Raw genomic sequence first — 23,443 nt, forward strand, 5'->3', positions numbered from 1 at the left:
ACCGGTCTTGAGGTTAACATTACTCTGTCGATAACTTCTCTACCCCGTAAGAGAACCGGTCTTGTGGTTAACGTTTCTCTGTCGATAACAGTTCTAGCATGTAAGCGCAAAGCTCTTGTGGTTGACCTTTCGCTGTCGGTAACAGTTCTAGTCCGTTTGCATAACGGTCTTGTGATTAACGTTTCTATGTTGATAACAGTTCTAGACATTAGGGGCATCGATCTTGTGGTTAACATTTCTCTGTCGATAACAGGTATAGCCTGTAAGTGCGCCGGTCTTGTGTTTAACTTTTCTCTGTCGATAACAGTTCTAGCCCGTAAGCGCAGCGGCCTTTTGGTTAACGTATCATTGTCGATAAAAGTTCATACCTGTGAGCGCGTCGGTTTTGTGGTAATCGTTTCTCTGTCGCTAACAGTTCTAGCCCGTAAGCGGACATCGCGCCTGCCTTGTGGTAAACGTATCATTGTCGATAAAAGTTTTAGCCAGTAAGCGGACCGGTTTTGTGGTTAACGTATCATTGTCGATACTAGTTCTAGCCAGTAAGCGCAACGGTTATGTGGTTAACGTTTATCTGTCGATATCAGTTCTAGACCGTAAGCGCACCGGTTTTTTGGTTAACGTTTTTCTGTCGATAATAGTTTTAGCCCGCAAGCACATCGGTTTTGCAGTTAACGTTAATCTATCGATAACAGTTCTAGCCCATAAGCGCGCCGGTTATGTGGTTAAGCGCGCTTGCCTTGTGGCTAATGTTTCATTATCAATACTAGTTCTAGCCCATTAGCGCACAGGTCTAGTGGTTAAAGTTTGTCTTTCGATAACAGTTTTAGCCCGAAAGCGCGCCGTTCGTATGGCTAATATTTCTCTGTCGATAACAGTTTTAGCCCGTAAGGGCACCGGTTTTGAGGTTAACGTTGCTCAGTCGATAGCAGTTCTAGCCCGTAAGCGCACCGGTCTTGTGGTTAACTTTTCTCTGTCGATAACGGTTCTAGCCCGTTAACGCACCATTCTTCTGGTTAATTTTTCTCTGTCTATAGCAGTTATAGCCCATAGCCGCCCCGGTTTTGTGGTTAACGTTACTCAGTGAATAACAGTTCTAGCACGTTAGCGCACTGGTCTTGTGGTTAACGTTTCTCTTTCGATAATAGTTCTAGCCCGAAAGCGTACCGGTCTTGTGGTTAATGTTTCCCTGTCATTAACAGTTCTAACTCGTAAGCGCACCGGTTTTGAGGTTAACGTTTCTCTGTCGATAACAGTTCTAGCCCGTAAGCGTGCCTGAATTGTGGCTAACGTATCATTGTCGATAATAGATCTCGCCCGTTAGCGCACCGTTCTTAAGGTTAACGTTTCTCTTTCGATAACAGTTCTAGCCCAAAAGCGCGCCTGTCTTTTGGTTAATGTTGCCCTGTCGATAACAGTTCTAGCTCGTAAGCGCAACAGTTTTGAGGTTAACGTTCCTCTGTCGATACCAGTACTAGCCCGTAAGCGCACCGGCCTTATGGTTAACGTTTCGCTGTGAATAACAGTTCTAGCCAGAAAGCGCACCGGTCTTGTAGTTAACGTTTCTCTTACGATAACAGTTCTAGCCCGAACGCGCACCGGTCTTGTGATTTACGTTTCTCTTTCGATATCAGATCTTGCCAGGAACCGCACTGGTCGTGTGGGTAACATTTCTCAGCCGATTACAGTTGTAGCCCGTAAGCGCACCGGTCTTGTGGTTAACGTTTCTCTGTCGATAACAATTCTAGCCTGAGAGTGCACTGGTCTTGTGGTCAACGTTTCTCTGTCAATAAAAGCTACAGCCCGGAACAGCACCGGTCTTGTGTTTAACGTTTCTCTGTTGATAACAGTTCCAGCCCGAAAGCCTGCCGGTCTTGTGGTTAACGTTTTCGTGTCGATAACAGTTCTAGCCCGTAAGCGCCCCGCTTTTGTGGATATTATTTCTTTTTTGATATATGTTCTAGCCAGGAAACGCACCGGTCTTGTGGTTAATGTTTCTATGTCGATAACAGTTTTAGCCAGTAAGCATGCCGGTTTTGTGGCTAACGTATCATTGTCGATAATAGTTTGAGCCCGTAAGCGCAACGGTTTTGTGGTTAACGTTTCTCTTTCGATAACAGTTCTAGCCCGAAAGCGTGCAGGTCTTTTGGTTAATGTTTCTCTTTCGATAAAAGCTCTAACCCGTACGCGCACGGGTTTTGAGGTTAACGTTGCTCGGTCGATACCAGTTCTAGCCCGTAAGCGCACCGGTCTTATGGTTAACGTTTCTCTGTCGATAACAGTTTTAGCCCTTAAGCGCACAGGTCTTGTGACTAACGTTTCTCTGTCGATAACAATTTTAGCCCTTAAGCGCACAGGTCTTGTGGCTAACGTTTCTCTTACGATAACAGTTCTAGCCCGAACGCGCACTGGTCCTGTGGTTAAGGTTTCTCTTTCGATATCAGATCTTGCCAGGAACCGCACAGGTCTTGTGGTTAACGTTTCTCTGTCGATAACAGTTTTAGCCCGAAAGCGTGCCTATCATGTGGTTAACGTTTCTATGTCGATAATAGTTTTAGCCCGTAAGCGCGCCGGTCTTGTGGCTAACGTATCATTGTCGATAGTAGTTCTAGCCCGGAACCGCACCGGTCTTGTGTTTAACAATTCTCTGCCGATAACAGTTCTAGCCCGTATGCGCGCCGGTCTTGTGGCTAACGTATCATTGTCGAAAGTAGTTCTATCCCGGAACCGCACCGGTCTTGTGGTTAACGGTTCTCTGTCGATAACAGATCAAGCTCATAGCGTGACGGTCTTGTGGTTAACGTTTCTCTGTTGATAACAGTTCTTTCCAGTAAGCGCACCGGTCTTGTGGTTAACGTTTCTCTTACGATAATAGTATTAGCCCATACGCGCACCGGTTTTGTGGTTTACTTTTCTCTATCGATATCATATCTTGCCAGAAAGCGCACAAGTCTTGTGGTTAACGTTTTTCTGTCGATAGCAGTTTTAGGCCGTATGCGTGCCGACCGTGTGGTTAACGTTTCTCTGTCGATAACAGTTTTAGCCCGTTAGCGCGCCGGTCTTGTGGCTAACGTATTATTGGCGAAAGTAGTTCTAGCCCGGAACCGCACCGGTCTTGTGGTTAACGTTTCTCTGTCGATAACAGTTCCAGCCCGTAAGCACACCGGTCTTCAGGTTAACGTTTCTCTGTCGATAACAGTTCTAGCCCGTACGTGCACCGGTCTTGTGGTTAACGTTTTTCTTTCGATTTCAGTTTAAGTCCGTAAACGAAGCGGTCTCGTGGTAAGTGTTTCTTTGTCGATAGCAGTTCAAGGCCGGTTAACGTGGCATTGAAAACTGCAGCTCTAGTCCGTGACCAAATGTTATAAAGAAATTGATGGTAATAATTTAAAGAGAGTTTCGTTTTTGAATTAATGATTGTGTACTTAAACGTAAGTTTTTTAATAAACATAAATGTATCCAATAACTTACAGAAGCATAAGTTTAAGATTATTCAAGATCCGATAATTATTAATTGATTACTTTTGAGAATATACGATAAAATTATGTATAAACATACCCGATTGTTGCTCAAACACTTTCAAAACAAACTGGGATATAGATAAGAATGGTATTAATGGAATTGGAATTTAAAAAGAAACAAACCGAATAAATGAAATCTGAGTTCGGCAAGAGGAATCATGTGGAATTGCTTTTAAATAGCACTGAAGTTATTACAATGAAATTAGGTGTTATCATGTATAAGATAAAATAATTGCCATAAATGAACTCGTCCATGTATTTTTTTCTACTGCGTTTTGACACTGTTTTGAATTCACAGCTACCCTTCTTCTTGTCATACGTACACGAGTAGCATAGTTTTTGACTGTAGAATAGAATAGCCACATAGTTTTTAGGGTAACGTTATTTCCTAGGTTTTCTGTTATATATAAGTCTTTTACATTCCCAATGTATCACAGAAATATGATAAGTGTAAAATTAAACAAATGGAAATAAAATGTCTTTTTGTTTGCATACATGTGTATTCATATGTTCATTTTGTTTCTTAATATTTACACACGTAGTACATTCAATTATCTGTAACCAGCAATTCAGTTGAGCTTGGTTATGGTCCTTTAGGTTCAAATTCAGTGACTTATACACACAGTTGAGCTCAGGTATATTCCCTGTTTTTCTTAATCTATAGCATATGTTACACAACAATGCACGGTTGTTTCTATATGTTCTATATTATCAACTCGTGAACACATTTTAGGTTCAAATTAAGTGACCTGTCAACTCAATTCAGCATTTCTAATTTAGTGACCTGTGTACTCAGTTGGGCTCAGTTTCATTACTTCTTTAACTATGTATACAGATGAGCTCGATTATGGTTTATTATGTTCTAATTCAGTGACACACGTACAATGTTGTGTGACCTATATACTAGGTTTAACTCAGTTATGTTTGTGAATGTTACATCCATAATCAGTAAACACAGATGAGCTCGATAATGACCCGTGCTGTTCTAGTTCAATGACCTATGAATATAGTTGAATTCATTTAAGTTTATATATGTTATAATATAGAAGCTCAACACAGTGAAGCTTGGTTATGATCCTTTATGTTATAATGTAGTGGCTAATGTACAAAGTTGTGCTTGGTTATGATCCTTCATGTTATAATGTAATGGCTAATGTACAAAGGTGTGCTCGGTTATGATCCTTTATGTTATAATGTAATGGCTAATGTACAAAGTTATGCTCGTTTATGATCCTTCATGTTATAATGTAATGGCTAATGTACAAAGTTATGCTTGGTTATGATCCTTAATGTTATAATGTAGTTGCGAATGTACAAAGTAATGCTTGGTTATGATCCTTCATATTATAATGTAGTGGCTAATGTACAAAGTAATGCTTGGTTATGATCCTTCATATTATAATGTAGTGGCTAATGTACAAAGTTATGCTTGGTTATGATCCTTCATGTTATAATGTAGTGGCTAATGTACAAAGTTATGCTTGGTTATGATCCCTTATGTTATAATGTAGTTGCTAATGTACAAAGTTGTGCTCGGCTTTGATCCTTTATGATACAATGTAATGACTAATGTACACAGTTTAGCTCGGTTTTGATCCTTTATGATACAATGTAATGACTAATGTACACAGTTTAGCTCGGTTTTGATCCTTTATATTACAATTGTAATGGCTAATGTACACAGTTTAGCTCAGTTTTGATTCTTTATGATTCAATGTAATGACTACTGTAAAAAGTTGTGCACGGTTTTGATCCATTATGTCATAATATAATGATTCATGTACACAGTTGTGCTCGGTTATGATCCTTTATGTTATAATGTAGTGGCTAATGTACAAAATTATGCTTGGTTATGATCCGTAATGTTATAATGTAATGGCTAATGTACAAAGTTATGCTTGGTTATGATCCTTCATGTTATAATGTAGTGGCTAATGTACACAGTTATGCTTGGTTATGATCCTTCATGTTATAATGTAGTGGCTAATGTACAAAGTTATGCTTGGTTATGATCCTTCATGTTATAATGTAGTGGCTAATGTACAAAGTTATGCTTGGTTATGATCCCTTATGTTATAATGTAGTTGCTAATGTACAAAGTTATGCTCGGCTTTGATCCTTTATGATACAATATAATGACTAATGTACACAGTTTAGCTCGGTTTTGATCCTTTATGATACAATGTAATGACTAATGTACACAGTTTAGCTCGGTTTTGATCCTTTATTTTACAATTGTAATGACTAATGTACACAGTTGAGCTCGGTTATTATTCTTTATGCTATACTGTTATGATTAATGTACAAAGGTGGGCTCGTTTGTTTTTCCATTTTTACTTAATTTTGTCATCTATGTACGCATATGAGCTCAGTTATGGTTCTTTATGTTTTTACTAAATGAATTATATTCCCAGTTGAGCTCTTTGGTGGTTCTTATCCTTAACGTTCTTATGTATCACATGTAATCATAGTTGAGCTCGTTATGATGTTTTATGTTCTTATTCAATGACGTGTGCTCACCATTGAGCTCGGTTATTGCATTTTATGTTCTTATTCAATGACGTGTGGTTATAATTAAGCTCGGATATGATATTTTATGTTCTTATTCAATGACGTGTGGTTATAATTGTGCTCGGTTATGATATTTTATGTTCTTATTCAATGACGTGTGGTTATAATTGAGCTCGGTTATGATATTTTATGTTCTTATTCAATGACGTGTGGTTATAATTGAGCTCAGTTATGATATTTTATGTTCTTATTCAATGACGTGTGGTTATAATTGAGCTCGGTTATGGTATTTTATGTTCTTATTCAATGATGTGTTGTTATAATTGAGCTCGGTTATGATATTTTATGTTCTTATTCAATGACGTGTGGTTACCATTGAGCTCGGTTATGATATTTTATGTTCTTATGCAATGACGTGTGGTTATAATTGAGCTCAGTTATGATATTTGTTGTTCTTATTCAATGACGTGTGGTTATAATTGAGCTCGGTTATGGTATTTTATGTTCTTATTCAATGATGTGTTGTTATAATTGAGCTCGGTTATGATATTTTATGTTCTTATTCAATGACGTGTGCTCACCATTGAGCTCGGTTATGATATTTTATGTTCTTATTCAATGACGTGTGGTTACCATTGAGCTCGGTTATGATATTATATGTTCTTATGCAATGACGTGTGGTTATAATTGAGCTCGGTTATGATATTTTCTGTTCTTATTCAATGACGTGTGGTTATAACTGAGCTCGGTTAAGATATTTTATGTTCTTATTCAATGAAGTGTAGTTATAATTGAGCTCGGTTATGATATTTTATGTTCTTATTCAATGACGTGTGGTTATGATTAAGCTCGGTAATGATATTTTATGTTCTTATTCAATGACGTGTGGTTATAATTGAGCTCGGTTGTGATATTTTATGTTCTTATTCAATGACGTGTGGTTATAATTGAGCTCGATTATGATATTTTATGTTCTCATTCAATGACGTGTGGTTATAATTGAGCTCGGTTATGATATTTTATGTTCTTATTCAATGACGTGTTGTTATAATTAAGCTCGGTTGTGATATTTTATGTTCTTATTCAATGACGTGTGGTTATATTGAGCTCGGTTATGATATTTTATGTTCTTATGCAATGACCTGTGGTTATAATTAAGCTCGGTTATGATATTTTATGTTCTTATTCAATGACGTGTGGTAATAATTGAGCTCGGCTATGATATTTTATGTTCTTATTCAATGACGTGTGGTTATAATTGAGCTCGGTTATGATATTTTATGTTCTTATTCAATGACGTGTGGTTATAATTGAGCTCGGTTATGATATTTTATGTTCTTATTCAATGACGTGTGCTCACCATTGAGCTCGGTTATGATATTTTATGTTCTTATTCAATGACGTGTGGTTATAATTGAGCTCGGTTATGATATTTTATGTTCTTATTCAAAGACGTGTGATTATAATTGAGCTCGGTTATGATATTTTATGTTCTTATTCAATGACGTGTGGTTATAATTGAGCTCGGTTATGATATTTTATGTTCTTATGCAATGACGTGTGGTTATAATTGAGCTCGGTTATGATATTTTATGTTCTTATTCGATGACGTGTGGTTATAATTGAGCTCGGTTATGATATTTTATGTTCTTATTCAATGACGTGTGGTTATAATTGAGCTCGGTTATGATATTTTATGTCCTTATTCAATGACATGTGGTTGCCATTGAGCTCGGTTATGATATGTTATGTTCTTATTCAATGACGTGTTGTTATAATTGAGCTCGGTTATGATATTTTATGTTCTTATTCAATGACGTGTGGTTATCATTGAGCTTGGATATGATATTTTATGTTCTTATTCAATGACGTGTGGTTATAATTGAGCTCGGTTATGATATTTTATGTTATTATTCAATGACGTTTGCTCACCATTGAGCTCGGTTATGATATATTATGTTCTTATTCAATGACGTGTGGTTACCATTGAGCTCGGTTATGATATTTGATGTTCTTATTCAATGACGTGTGCTCACCATTGAGCTCGGTTATGATATTTTATGTTCTTATTCAATGACGTGTGGTTATAATTGAGCTCGTTATGATATTTTATGTTCTTATTCAATGACGTGTGCTCACCATTGAGATCGGTTATGATATTTTATGTTCTTATGCAATGACGTGTGGTTATAATTGAGCTCGGTTATGATATTTTATGTTCTTATTCAATGACGTGTGGTTACCATTGAGCTCGGTTATGGTATTTATGTTCTTATACAATGACGTGTGGTTATAATTGAGCTCGGTTATGATATTTTATGTTCTTATTCAATGACGTGTGGTTATAATTGAGCTCGGTTATGATATTTTATGTTCTTATTCAATGACGTGTGGTTATAATTGAGCTCGGTGATGGTATTTTATGTTCTTATTCAATGACGTGTTGTTACCATTGAGCTCGGTTAAGATATTTTATGTTCTTATTCAATGACGTGTGGTTATAATTGAGCTCGGTTATGGTATTTTAAGTTTTTATTCAATGACGTGTGGTTACCATTGAGCTCGGTTATGGTATTTTATGTTCTTATTCAATGACGTGTGGTTATAATTGAGCTCGGTTATGGTATATTATGTTCTTATTCAATGACGTGTGGTTACCATTGAGCTCGGTTATGATATTTTATGTTCTTATTCAATGACGTGTGGTTATAATTGAGCTCGGTTATGATATTTTATGTTTTTATTCAATGACGTGTGGTTACCATTGAGCTCGGTTATGATATTTTATGTTCTTATTCAATGACGTGTGGTTATAATTGAGCTCGGTTATGATATTTTATGTTCTTATTCAATTGCGTGTGCTCACCATGCATTCATTTAGTGTCATGTAGTGACAGTTGAGTCAGTTGTGGTCGTTTTTAGCTATAATGCATTGTCTGATGTACACAGTTTTGACTTTGAAGGTAATTTATAACTAAATTCCAATTCATGTATGTTGTCCAGGATGCACACTCGATAGTGAAGAATGAGTTTGCAAGTTTATGTTTTGTTTTTGTCTGAGTGCAGATAATGTCTTGTTGTTATTCTTTGATATCACTGAGATATCACTGCAATACTCGCAATTACCCGTAAAAAATTAACGGAGACTAATTTTAAAGTAAGTGAATTTTCTTAAGAGGAACGCGACGTAACCTCTTTTAATTTTAGAAAATCAATTGGTTTTGAAATGAATCGTTAGGAAATGTATGGTCGAGAAACGTGAAACGCTAGAAATGGCGTGGTTTGTTTCTTATCGAACGTATTTCCTGTTTAAATAAAAATGTATACGAAAAAAATAAGTAGTGTATAACCTGTGTATACTGTATTAATTCAGTGACTCAGGTACACATTTGATCTTGCTTACGGTCCTTTTATATCAATTAATTGACGTATGAAATATTTTTTTCTGTTTTGTTTCTATATGTTCTAAATCAATGACCGGTTTACATAGATGAGCTTGTTTATGGTCCTCCTATTCGATAAATGATGTACACTAATTTGAGCTCGGTAATGTGTCCATTAACTCTAAATCACTGACCTTAGTACACAATTGAGGTCGGTTGTTGCCCTTTAAGCTATTATTTAATGACTGATATATACAATAGAGCTCGTTTATATTCCTTTTAGTTCAAACTCAGTGAAATATGCACCATGTTTTGCTCGGTTATTATTTTTCTCTGTTTATGCCACCTTTGAACAGGGCTGTACTCAGTTGTTACCATTTATGTTCTAATGCAGTGACCTATGTACACAGTTGAACTCGATTAATTATATGATATTTTGTGTTCAAATTATATGACCGATGTAATCAGTTGAGCTCGGTTATGTTGCCTTATGTCCTTTTTTCAGTGACGAAGGTAAACAGTTAAGCTATGTTATGTTACTTTATGGCCTAATTAAATGGCAAACATACACATTTAAGCTGGGTTATAGGTCTTTAAGGTTCTATTGCAGTAAGACGTGCACAGTTGAGAGAATTGACCTGTTTTCGCAGTTGAGCTCGTTTAGCATTTTTTAGAAAATGCTCCCTTATGTTCTTTTTATGTGACCTATGTACGCTCTTGAGCTCGATTATTGTTCCTCATGTTCTTTATGTTCTAATTCACAATTGAGCTTAGTTATGGTCATTCATGTTCAAATTTAATAGCTGATCGGTGAATATCTTTTTGGTTCTAAATCAGTAACCTGTGTACATTGTTGAGTTTGGTTTTGTAAGTCCTTTACGTTTATTTTACCATTTCAGCTGGGATATGGTATTAATTTAGTGTCATACATATAGTCTCCTCCGTATTGGTCCGTAATGTTCTAATGCAGTATCATATATACTCAGTTGAGCTCGGCTATGGTCAAGTATGTTCTACATCAGTAACCTATATATACAGACGTATATACACTTTTCTTAATTTGTGATCAATTTACAGAGTTGAGTTCGGTAAAGGTCCTACATGTTCTAAATCAGTGACTTCAGTACCCAATTGAGCTCGGGATTGGTCCTCTATGTTCTAATCCAGTGACCTATGTACACAGTTGAGCTTGTTATTATTCTTTATCTCCTAATAAATGAACATTATACACATTTGAGCTCAAAGTCCTTCAAGTTATAATTTAGTAACATAAATATTATATTCAATAATTTCATTTATGCAATCATATGATCTCGACTATTGCTCGATTATGGCCCTTGATCATCTAATGTTGTGACTTATTTACAAAGCTAAATAAGGAAATGCTCCCTTATGTTCTATTTATGTGACGTATGTATGCTCTTGAGCTCGATTATTGTTCTTCATGTTCTTTATGTTCTAATTCACAGTTGAGCTTAGTTATGATAATTTATGTTCAAAACTAAATAACTTTATTTACAGACGTTAATACACTTTTCTTATTCAGTGATCTATGTACAGAGTTGAGCTCGGTAAAGGTCCTAGATGTTCGAATTCAGTTATCTAAGTACACAACTAATTCTGTGACCTACGTACACAGTTGAGCTCGGTAGTGGCCCTTTATGTTCTAATTCAGTGGCCTACGTACACAGTTGAGCTCGGTAATGGTCCTTATGTTCTAATTCAGTGGCCTACGTACACAGTTGAGCTCGGTAGTGGTCCTATATGTTCTAATTCAGTGGCCTACGTACACAGTTGAGCTCGGTAGTGGTCCTATATGTTCTAATTCAGTGACCTACGTACACAGTTGAGCTCGGTAGTGGTCCTTTATGTTCTAATTCAGTGACCTACGTACACAGTTGAGCTCGGTAGTGGTCCTTCATATTCTAATTCAGTGACCTACGTACACAGTTGAGCTCGTTAGTGGTCCTTCATGTTCTAATTCAGTGACCTACATACACAGTTGAGCTCGGTAGTGGTCCTCTATGTTATAAATCACTTACCTACCTACACTGTTCAGCTAGGTATCTGTCCTCCATTTTCTTATTCAATGACCTACGTACAGAGTTGAGCTGGGTATTGGTCCTCTATGTTCTAATTCCGTGACCTATATACATAGCTGAGCTTAGTATTCGTCCACTATGTTCTAATTCAGTGACCTACGTATTCAGTCGAGCTCAATATTGTCCCCCTTGTTCTAATTCAATGACCTACGTACACAGTGCCGCTCGGTATTGGTCTTCTATGTTCTTATTCATTAACCAACGAGCACAGAACAGCTCGGTCTTTGTTTCTCTATGGTCTGATGCAGTGACCTATGTACATTGGGGAGCTCGGAATTGGTTCTCTTTGTTCTTATCCATTGACAATTGTATAATGTAGAGCTCGGGATTGGTCCGCTTTGTTTCAATTCAGTAACCTAGGTATATTGATGATCTCGGTTTTAGTCATCCTTGTTTTAAATCAATGACCTATGTATATTGTTGAACTCTGTTGTTGTCCTCTGTGTTCTAATTCAGTGACCTACGAATATAGTTGAGCTCAGGATGCATCTAAGTTCTAATTTAGTAACCTTTGTACACAGTTGAGCTCAGGATTGGTCCTCTATATTCTAAGTGACCTATGTACACAGTTCAGCTCAGGATTGGTCCTGTATGTTCTAATTCAGTGACCTATGTATATTGATGAGCTCGTTTCTGTCCCCTATGTTCTTGTTCAGTGACCTATGTTCACAGTTGCGCTCAGGATTGGTCTTCTATTTTCTAATTCAGTGACCTATTTATGTTTGAATTCAGTGACCTATGTACACAGTTGAGCTCGGTATCTGTTCTCTATGTTCTTATTCAGGGACCTATGTACACAGTTGAGCTCAGGATTGTCATCTATTTTTTAATTCAATGACATACGTTCTCCATGCAGCTCGGTAAATCTTAACAATAAAAACAGGATTCTATGAGTGCGAATATTTATTAGCAATATTAACAAGCGACATGGGTTACAATGCATGACGTACATTTATATAACAATTATGACTAATTGCTCATTTGTTAAAATGTAATATCAAAAGCGTAACAAATGCAAAATAAATATTAATAATGGAACCAAACACATACACATTTGATCGATTACATTTTAATTTTACATTGCACTTTAAAAATTACACACTTGGTATGGCTCCATTCCATTCTACATTGCATAACACTAAAACATACATATTTGACATATATCCACTCCATGTTATATTACATATCCCTTAAACATATACATTCAATCAGTGACTTTTCAATTTTAGAGTGTACGTCTATAAACAATTAACACTTATTAAACTTGTTTCCTTTTTGGGTATTTCTCAGTCGAAAAAAATATTTTAGCATTTAAATTTAATAGTACATCGAAATATTCAATTCATATTTGCAATATTTTCTGAGAGTCAATCGATTCAAACACCATTTAAAAATTGTTATGTCATGTTATGTCATGTGGTTTGACTTTATAATTAAATATAATTTAATTCAGTGAACATTATTTCTTACTTGGTATCGTGTGAATCAACTATATAATTAAAAAGAATTAAAGTTAAGAACCATTATTTAATTTATAAAGGTTTTAAGTTTAGTCAATTCTGTTCTATATAAAGTCATATTGCTTTGATTTATCAAACACATAAGTTAAACGCATTTACTTAAATATTCATACATTTCGATTGCAACAACACAAACAACAACACTCTTTGTTAAATCGAAATATTTCATGTGGTATAATATACAACTTCTTGAAGTTAAACTAACACAGTCGTGTAAGTAGAATTTAAAAAAAAACACTCTTAGTTTATACACAGATACATTATGAGGTATAATACATTTCTTTATGAAGTAAAAATAACATAATTTCATATTTCATACCTACTCATAAGAAGATACATATTGTGGTATTATACTCACTTTTCATTAAGTAAAACCTAAATAACTGTACGTTTAGAAATATAAATTGCATACCAACTATTTGCTTAGAAAAAGATATACCAAGTTGTAAATTAGAAGAAATTTATGAATGAACAAAAACATTATTAATTGTTAAAGATAAAATACTTGCCCACATAAATATACATTTTGTTGAATACAACACATAATTCATGAACATATTCTAATAAAATTGTGCTTTAAGCATTAAATATTACATGCCCACTCTTTGTTTATACAAAGATACATCATGCTGTAAAATAAAAAAAAAATCATAAAGTTAAACTGACATACATATATATTAAGGATTGCATATGCTTATAATAAACATGCCCACTCTTGTTAATAAAAAGACATATATCATGTCGTAAAATAATACAAGTAATATGATGTTAAACTTGCATTAGTGTATGTTGCGTAAAATAAATAAGCATGCCCACTATTTGTTTATACAAAGATATTTCATGCGGTAAAATACACAAGTTTCATGAAGTGACACTCACTTAATTAAACATCAATAATTATAGATTACACGCCCACTCTTTGTTTATACAATTATACATCATGTGGTATTATAATCAAGTTTCATTAAGTGAAACTTACATAATTAAAATTATAGATTTCATTTCCATTCTTTGTTTATACAAAGATACATCATGTGTTATAATAAAATATTTTCACGAAGGGAAACTGACATAGTTTTATTATAATGAGTATAGGTTACATGCCCACTCCTTGTTAATACAAAGCCACTCTTTGTTAATACAATGATTCATCATGAGGCAAATTAAATAAGTTTTATGAAGTGAAACGGACATAATTATATGCTAATACTTACAGATTAAACGCCCACTCTTTGTTTAAACAAACGTACACCATGTGATAAAATAAACAAGTTTCATTAAGTAAAACTTACAAAATTCAAATTAATATTTACTTGCTTACTCTTTGTTTACACAAAGATACATCATGTGGTATAATTAACGTGTTTCATGAAATGGAATTATTATAAGTGTGTTTTTGTTATTTAATAGTACATGGCCACTCTTTGCTTATAAAAAAATACATCATGTGGTATAATACACAAGTTTCATGAAGTGACAGTAGCATAATTTTGTGTTAAGATTAAAACTTACATGCCCACTCTTTGTTTAAACAAAGATACATCAAGTGATATAAAACATTACTTTTATGAAGTGAAATTGACCTTAATATTATATGTTATGATTATAGATAACACATTCACTTTTTGTTTTTACAAAAATAGATCATGTGGTAAAATAAACAAGTATCATCATGTCAAACAAACACACTTTTGTGTTTAAGATTATACATTACATGCCCACTTTTTGTTAATACAAACATTCGTCATGTGGTATAATACACAAATTTCATTAGATGAAAATAGCATAATTGCAATTTTTAGTACAAACTGTCCATTCTTTTATTATACAAAGCTGCATCATATGGTATAATATACAAGTTCAAAGTTACATAATTGAGTTTTCGCGCTTCCACCAAATATTTACAAGGAGGTTTAAGTAAAAACTTGCATCACAAAGAAAAACAAAATAATTAATATAGCTCTTGTTAATTATCAAAAATATAAAAATCGTTATTATATAATGGCGATTTTACTTTTCACAGAAAAAAATAATGATTGAAACATTAAACAGAATGTATAATGCGTTACATAAAAACGTTAACTTATATTAAACTACTTCGCACATTTTAAAAACTCAACCACAAAATCATAGTTAGGGGAGTGAACGCTAAACTGATGTAAGTGACCTTAAATAGGGAAGCAAAAAGGCCCTTTTTGCACGTTTACCTCGAATGACGGTACTCTACTCTTCTATTACTGGAAACATAAAACAGATATAAAAACCCAATCTGTTATATATATAAAGTATTGACAATTCCTAAATTAGAAGATGAGAGACTAGTGAAATCTAGTGGTTTTTTTTGAAAAGCATACAATATGCCTCTCAACAAATAGAGTTTAGGAGTTTGCATTTATTTTTTTTAACATAATTTACACACACAAAATAAATTAAACAATTACAGTTTTATTATGTACACACAAAACTATTAAATAACAAAGTATGTTCTTATTTGTTTCCCTGCAAAACATAAATGATGTGTGGTACATTTTATTTTTACATTCTTTAGAAATATATAAAGCGTCTGTCATATACAATACATTCAATGATATCGACATGCCAACATAGCTTATATCATACTTATGGCGTTGTAAATAACCCAACATTAAATCGCTCAAAAGCCATGTTGATAAAAGGTTTTCCTTGTATATGATGACATTACATTGTAACGTTCGCTTTTTAAATTTTGAAAAACGGTGAAAATGAATATATATCATATTAACTATATTTAGCATTTACATACTTAACTGTACCTCAATATATCTACACTCGCGAAACAACAGTTTGCTAATTACGAAAAAAGGAAAACAAGATAATAAAATTTACCCTTGACACATATTTATAGGCACGCACGCACGCATGCACGCATGAATATGGATTCACTTAAGGGCGTGTGTATGTGATTCACGCGGTACGACGCAGTTTTTGTTTTGCTTTCTTTTAACTTGTGTAGTTAATCGTACATCAGTATCACTGACTTCAAAATATATCTATTCAGTGTTAAAATATAGAGGTTTGCATACTATCATTGAATTTTGTATGACGTTCTAAAGAAAATCGTTCATCGTTCGCCATATTTTCTCCATCATATTTTTCTTATTGATCTTCTCCCCATAGCGTAAGTATTCCCTCACCGTACATTTTACCTGACGGGGAAGGTTGTTAAGGTGCTCCATCTGCTCCTCAAACACGGACGGGGCTATGTCGGTCTCATTCGGTATTAAATGTTCAGTTCAACATATGATTTTAGGTAAGTTTCTTTTATCTCTTATGTTTTAATGCCTGATAATATATACAATTTGGTACTTCGCAATGTCCTTTAATCACATGCACAAGGTTAGAGGCACTAGAAGCTGTGATGAAAGAAATCGACAGTCTGATATGCACAATATGTCAGTGTCTCTAGTGATCCGAATTTGAACTGGCTAATATCAACTTACAAGTTCAAGAACTTTTAATGAACAATAGGAGAGAGTCGCTGGTTGAGTCAGAACATAGTCATTTAATCGGAGATCGATGAGGGTATTTGCATCTTTTAACAGAAAAGAACAGGACATGTTCTAAAAGATACATGTCATGACACAACCAACAATAATAATATTTTTCTTCACGTCCGTCAAATGCAGCTCGTCTAGTGGACACTCAGATAGGTGTATTGGGTCCAAGTGGGAGCAATGCGCCATTTTGAGAATCTTTAGTGGGTGTGCATTGGTAAAACATATACTGACATGTGTTGTGCAGAAACATGACGACATGTTCAGATCCGTCAGTTTGCCTAAATGTGTGATTACAGAACTGAATTAAACAAGACATGCCATATAAAGTGCATACTTCCACGCAGCCAACAATCAACCTCTCTGTATCCACCTCTGATAGCGTTAGATGCTTCAGTGGACACTGTGATAGATCCAGGGGGCCTGGCAGGGAACACGACGACATGTTCAGATGTGTCAGCTCGTTAGCACTTGTGAACTGAATTAAACAAGACATGCCATATAAAGTGCATACTTCCACGCAGCCAACAATCAACCTCTCTGTATCCACCTCTGATAGCGTTAGATGCTTCAGTGGACACTGTGATAGATCCAGGGGGCCTGGCAGGGAACACGACGACATGTTCAGATGTGTCAGCTCGTTAGCACTTGTGAACTGAATTAAACAAGACATGCCATATAAAGTGCATTCTTCCACGCAGCCAACGATCAACCTCTCTGTATCCACCTTTGATAGCGCTAGACGCTTCAATTGAAACTAAGATAGATCTAGAGGGCCTGGCAGGGAACACGACGACATGTTCAGATGTGTCAATTTGCTTAAAATTGTGAACTCAATTGGACACTCCACGTCCTCTAATATACATGTTTCCACACAGCCAACAATCACCCTCTCTGCCCTCATTGTCGATAGCACAAGACGCTTCAGTTGACACTGTGATAGATCTAGAGGGCCTGGCAGGGAACAGGATGATATTTCCAGATCTGTCAATTTGCTTAATATTGTGAACTCAATTGGACACTCCACGTCCACTAATAAACATGTTTCCACACAGCCAACAATCACCCTCTCTGCCCTCATTGTCGATAGCACAAGACGCTTCAGTTGACACTGTGATAGATCTAGAGGGCCTGGCAGGGAACAGGACGATATTTCCAGATCTGTCAATTTGCTTAATATTGTGAACTCAATTGGACACTCCACGTCCTCTAATAAACATGTTTCCACACAGCCAACAATCACCCTCTCTGCCCTCATTGTCGATAGCTCAAGACTCTTCAGTTGACACTGTGATAGATCAAGAGGGCCTGGCAGGGAACACGACGACATGTTCAGATGTGTCAGCTCGTTAGCACTTGTGAACTGAATTAAACAAGACATGCCATATAAAGTGCATACTTCCACGCAGCCAACGATCAACCTCTCTGTATCCACCCCTGATAGCGCTAGACGCTTCAGTTGACACTGTGATAGATCTAGAGGGCCTGGCAGGGAACACGACGACATGTTCAGATGTGTCAATTTGCTTAAAATTGTGAACTCAATTGGACACTCCACGTCCTCTAATATACATCTTTCCACACAGCCAACAATCACCCTCTCTGCCCTCATTGTCGATAGCACAAGACTCACCAGTTGACACTGTGATAGATCTAGAGGGCCTGGCAGGGAACACGACCACATGTTCAGATGTGTCAGCTCGTTAGCACTTGTGAACTGAATTAAACAAGACATGCCATATAAAGTGCATACTTCCACGCAGCCAACGATCAACCTCTCTGTATCCACCCCTGATAGCGCTAGACGCTTCAGTTGACACTGTGATAGATCTAGAGGGCCTGGCAGGGAACACGACGACATGTTCAGATGTGTCAATTTGCTTAAAATTGTGAACTCAATTGGACACTCCACGTCCTCTAATATACATCTTTCCACACAGCCAACAATCACCCTCTCTGCCCTCATTGTCGATAGCACAAGACTCACCATTTGACACTGTGATAGATCTAGAGGGCCTGGCAGGGAACAGGACGATATTTCCAGAACTGTCAATTTGCTTAAAATTGTGAACTCAATTGGACACTCCACGTCCTCTAATATACATCTTTCCACACAGCCAACAATCACCCTCTCTGCCCACATTGTCGATAGCTCAAGACTCTTCAGTTGACACTGTGATAGATCTAGAGGGCCTGGCAGGGAACAACATTCCATGTACAGATCTGTCAGTTTGCTGACATTTGTAAACTTAATTAAAAAAGAAATTAACCCTAAAGAACATTCTTCCACGCAGCCAACAATCAAACTCTCTGCATCCATCTCCGATATTTTAAGACTCTGCAGTGGACACTGTGATAGATCCAGAGGGCCTGGTAGGGAACAGGACGACAGTTCTAGAACTGTAAGTTTGCTTACATTTGTGAACTCAATTAAACAAGACATGTCCCGCAAAGGACACTTGTCTACGCAGCCAACAATCACCCTCTCTGTGTTTATCTTTGATGGCTCAAGTCGCTTCAGTGGACTTTGAGACAAGTCCAGAGGGCCTGGCTGGGAACAGCACCACATGTCTAGAACTGTGACTTTGCTAACATTTGTGAACTCTATTTTACAAGGCATGTCGTCTAATGTACACGTTTCCACACAACCAACAATCACCCTTTCTGTAACCACTTTTGATAGCGCAAGACACTGCAGTGTAACCTGGGATAGATCCAGAGGGCCTGGCAGGGAACACGACGACATGACCAGATCTGACAGTTTGGTTAAATTTGTGAACTGAATTAAACACGACATGTTCGATAAAGTACATTTTTCTACGCAGCCAACAATCACTCTCTCTGTAACCACATGTGATAGATCAAGACACTCCAGCGGACACTGAGATAGGTCCATTGTGTCTAGCAGAGAAAGGTTTGACAAAGTGAGATATATTAGCTTGTTTAAATGTGTGAAATCAATTGGAAAATACATGGCTCTCTCAATACTTTCAATTGTTATTTTGTTTTCCATAAGAGTTATCGTTTCAAGCCTCTTCAAAGTACACCAAGACAGTTTCAATGGACCAGACCATGATGTATATGTCAGATTCAGCACCTTCAATGGACACTGAGACAGATCCAGATTGCCTAACAGAGTACAGTTATTCAGTTCGAGATATGTGAGGTTGTCTGCATATTGGAATGATACAGATAAACTATTTAGGGTTTTTAAGACAAGTTCAATCCGTCTAAGTCGTTGAAGTGTGCTTAAATTCACGCACCGTGTCCTTACGTTGTGCATTTGAAGCTCTACCATATCGAATTGAGAAACATCCATGTTTTTTGTTAGGGTTAAATCGATTAAACAAAGAACACCCAACTTTTTGTTCAATGTTATTTCCAAATGATGCGTTTTAAGTTTGTTTTCCTTGGTTCTGAGGAGTTTCGTGAGTTCTTCACTTGAGAAGACCTGATGATTTCCCCAATGTGAATTAAAGACAATAAGGTTCGAAAGATTGATTGACACCTTACCTACGTTGACATTCTTAGAACAGCTGTCAAATATCATATCCTGGATCGTCTTAGTGAGTATGATTCTCATGCCATCATCAGTTATTATTGCATGATTTGTTGTTAGATCATCTATCAATGAGACCATTGCTTCTATGCAGGTTGAGTCTGAACCACAGACAAAGTCGAAGACGTTCGCCAATTCAATCACATCTTGTAACGTTTTTGTATTCGCCACGATTTCTTGACATATGTTTGCGTCACATTTTCGTGCAACTATATGTAAGGCTGCAAAAAACTCCTGATACGTTTTGTGGATGAAACTATATATCTTTTCATGTCTTGAACTGGATTTCCTTGCTGTTCCTTGAATAATTTCAGAGTGCAAACAAAATTGCTTTATTCCCTTAAACGTGTATTCAATTTCTTGATTCTCTATTTTTGAGAACTGGAGAGAGTGTTCTCTAGGTCCAGTGAACAGCAAATAAAACGCTAATGATGATAGCTTTGCGATATTTTCGCTGTGTTGGATACAACATTCTGCTCCCATAGTTGTATAAACCTGTAATTGAGACTTGTCAGTTGTGTTTACGTATTGTTTACCGTGTGTCTTCTTCATACGAAGTAACAACGTTTCAGACATGTTCATATAAACCTGTGTACGTGTTCTCCCAAAATCCTTTCCATCATGCCAGAGACAAAGAAGCTGAAGAATCACAACAGGTTTCAAAAGTAGATTTTCATCTGAAGCTGACGCTTTGAGATAAATAATTGTTTCCAGCTCTTTACTATGAAGTATTTGAATGAAGTCCGAAGTATCGTCACGTACACCAATTCCTTCTTGCCTTAAACATTCTGTTACATTGCGGACAAGACGTTCTACAAAGTCAAACCCAATTCCAGTGATGGTTATTTTGTTGTAATCCTGTATTCGTGCTGTAACGCAGGAATCTATCTTCCAAGGCCTAGATGTGCAGATAATTCTTGCTTCGGATACTGAAGTAAACTTAGGCATTTTTTTTGCAGTGCATTTCCATTCATCAAGTCCATCCATTAGTAAGATGGTTTCTGGATTGTTGATATAAGACAACAAAACATTGATGTCTCCATCTGAGTACCCTAAATCTGATTGCAGGTAATTTTTCAACATTTTTTCGCAATAAGATTCGTTATCAAAGTCTCTCAAATGAAGTAGAAAGAACAGCTGTGTTTCTTTTAGGTACTCAATGTCGTTGAAGACTTTGAACATTTTCATTTTCTCTCTCATTCTCACACACACCTCGCTCTCGCCATGTACAGCACACCAAGCTAAAGCCAAATACTGACTAAAAGATGTCTTACCCATTCCAGCTTCACCTGAAATGTAAACTCTATTGATGAATGATAGGTTTTTGTTGTCGATACATTGGTTTGAAATGAACAAATCTTCAATTTTGGACAGAGACTTTTGAACCTGTTTGTGTTTAATATCAGTCTTGCGACCCGTTTTGGGTTTATCTACAGGAGTGAAGGTTTCACTATCCTTGTTTTCAGTCTCCAGGACGGTTTTTGACATGTGTGGAGGTTCGTAGAAATCAACCAACATCGAATCCTGATGCTGCACGATTGGGTTGAGTTGAAGCGTGGAGTAGTTTTCCAGTATATAGCGGATAAGTTTTGACTTCAAAACTGAAATAAATTTTAAATAAAAAACAATGCAAAATACCAAAACCGAATATGTACGTGGAAACATTTTGTTCTCAAATTTCTTGCCAGCCCTACGGCGATAATTAATCACTTAGCCAATGAATCCAATAACCGTTGCCTTGTCTGAAAAGTCCCCACACTCGCGAATAATTTTTATATGACGCTGATAAACATACAGTACAAAGGTTTTAGGTTTTCTAAGAAGGGAGACACATTGTAGTCAGTCCTTTAGTCGCGATAAACCTAAGATCGAGGATAATTTTGTTTTTACTACAGTCATCCACACAATTTAAGAACGAGACTAGACTCATGTCATATAAACCGTTGATTGACATGGTGCATAATGGACCTAGTTTCTAACTTATCCATCGACTTAAATATTACGAAAATGTTTCATGAAGATTGCAGCAGTAATTGGAGCCATTGTGACCATTTGTTTGCCAATAGTACATCGGGGGGGCGGGGGGGATTCTGGCCACGGTTTGAACAAAGAATGCCCAATCAATACACATATTAGGTTTCGGATTTTTTCACAAATATTTTATCTAATGACCTTATATGACCTCGTTTTGAACCAGCCAATGATGTTCTCAAGAAAAATATTTCGAATACGTTTCATAAATATTGGATAAAATACATTGCCACTAGTACGATCCCAAGCTTTGTTCTAACATTTGAGCTACAGAGGTAGATTTTTGCCCCAAATGCGGACATAATTCAGCCAGGGTAACGTTTTGTCCAAGTTTGAACACAATCTTAGCAATTAAATTATACCCACGACATGGTTCAGGACAAACATCTACTAATTGACCAAGTGGCTCCATTTTTGAATACAGGAAACCCTGTTCTAAATTTGTCAAAGGGCTCATCAGGAGAAATATTCTGATTAAGTCTGATGCATATTAGACAAAATATAATGTATCTACTAGTGTGTTTCAAAGATTTCTTTTAGTGACATATTTATCTATCCGAGCGCCATTCATTTAAAAGCGGTTAAATAAGTGAAACGCGAAACAATCTAACCATTTCATGCCAAAAATTTTTTTTTAAGATTTGACCTGACCTAGTGACCTATTTTTTATCAGTTATGACTCGTCGAAATTTTACCAAGGTGATTTTCTGACCAATTTTGAACATTATCCGACCAATCCCTACTTAGATATGGTTGCGGACAGAAAATGATATGACAAGCTAACAGATGGACGGACGGAAGGTAGGATGGACGGATGGACAGAAGAATTGAATGGCGGACAAAAAGACAGCAACAAAACAATATAATACAAATCAATATTATGCAAATTATGGCACATTTTTACTTCTTCTGCAACATGAACAGTTTCATAACTGAGGGGTTAAGGCTAACAACTGTGCACATATTTAAATGACTTCAAAGATTCACAACTTATCGTACACAGTTCTAAATGGAGAATATATTTACATATGATTTTGCTTTGACTTTGAAATTTGATACATTTTGTATGGATCAGCAAATTTATTTTAAAATTTGGGTAATGTTTCAAAAATCTAAGAAAGTAATTTCACTTTTTGTTTGTATTATTATTTTGTTATTCTTTGTTGAACGTTTAACAGCTATACCATATGTCCGACTATGATGTGTTAACAAAAAATGAAAATATATTTTAACCTTAAACGTTATCAAATATTTAAATCGATGCCGCTGCTGTCCCTACTGATCT

This window comes from Mya arenaria, chromosome 9, assembly GCF_026914265.1.
Source record: "Mya arenaria isolate MELC-2E11 chromosome 9, ASM2691426v1".
NCBI lineage: Eukaryota > Metazoa > Mollusca > Bivalvia > Myida > Myidae > Mya > Mya arenaria.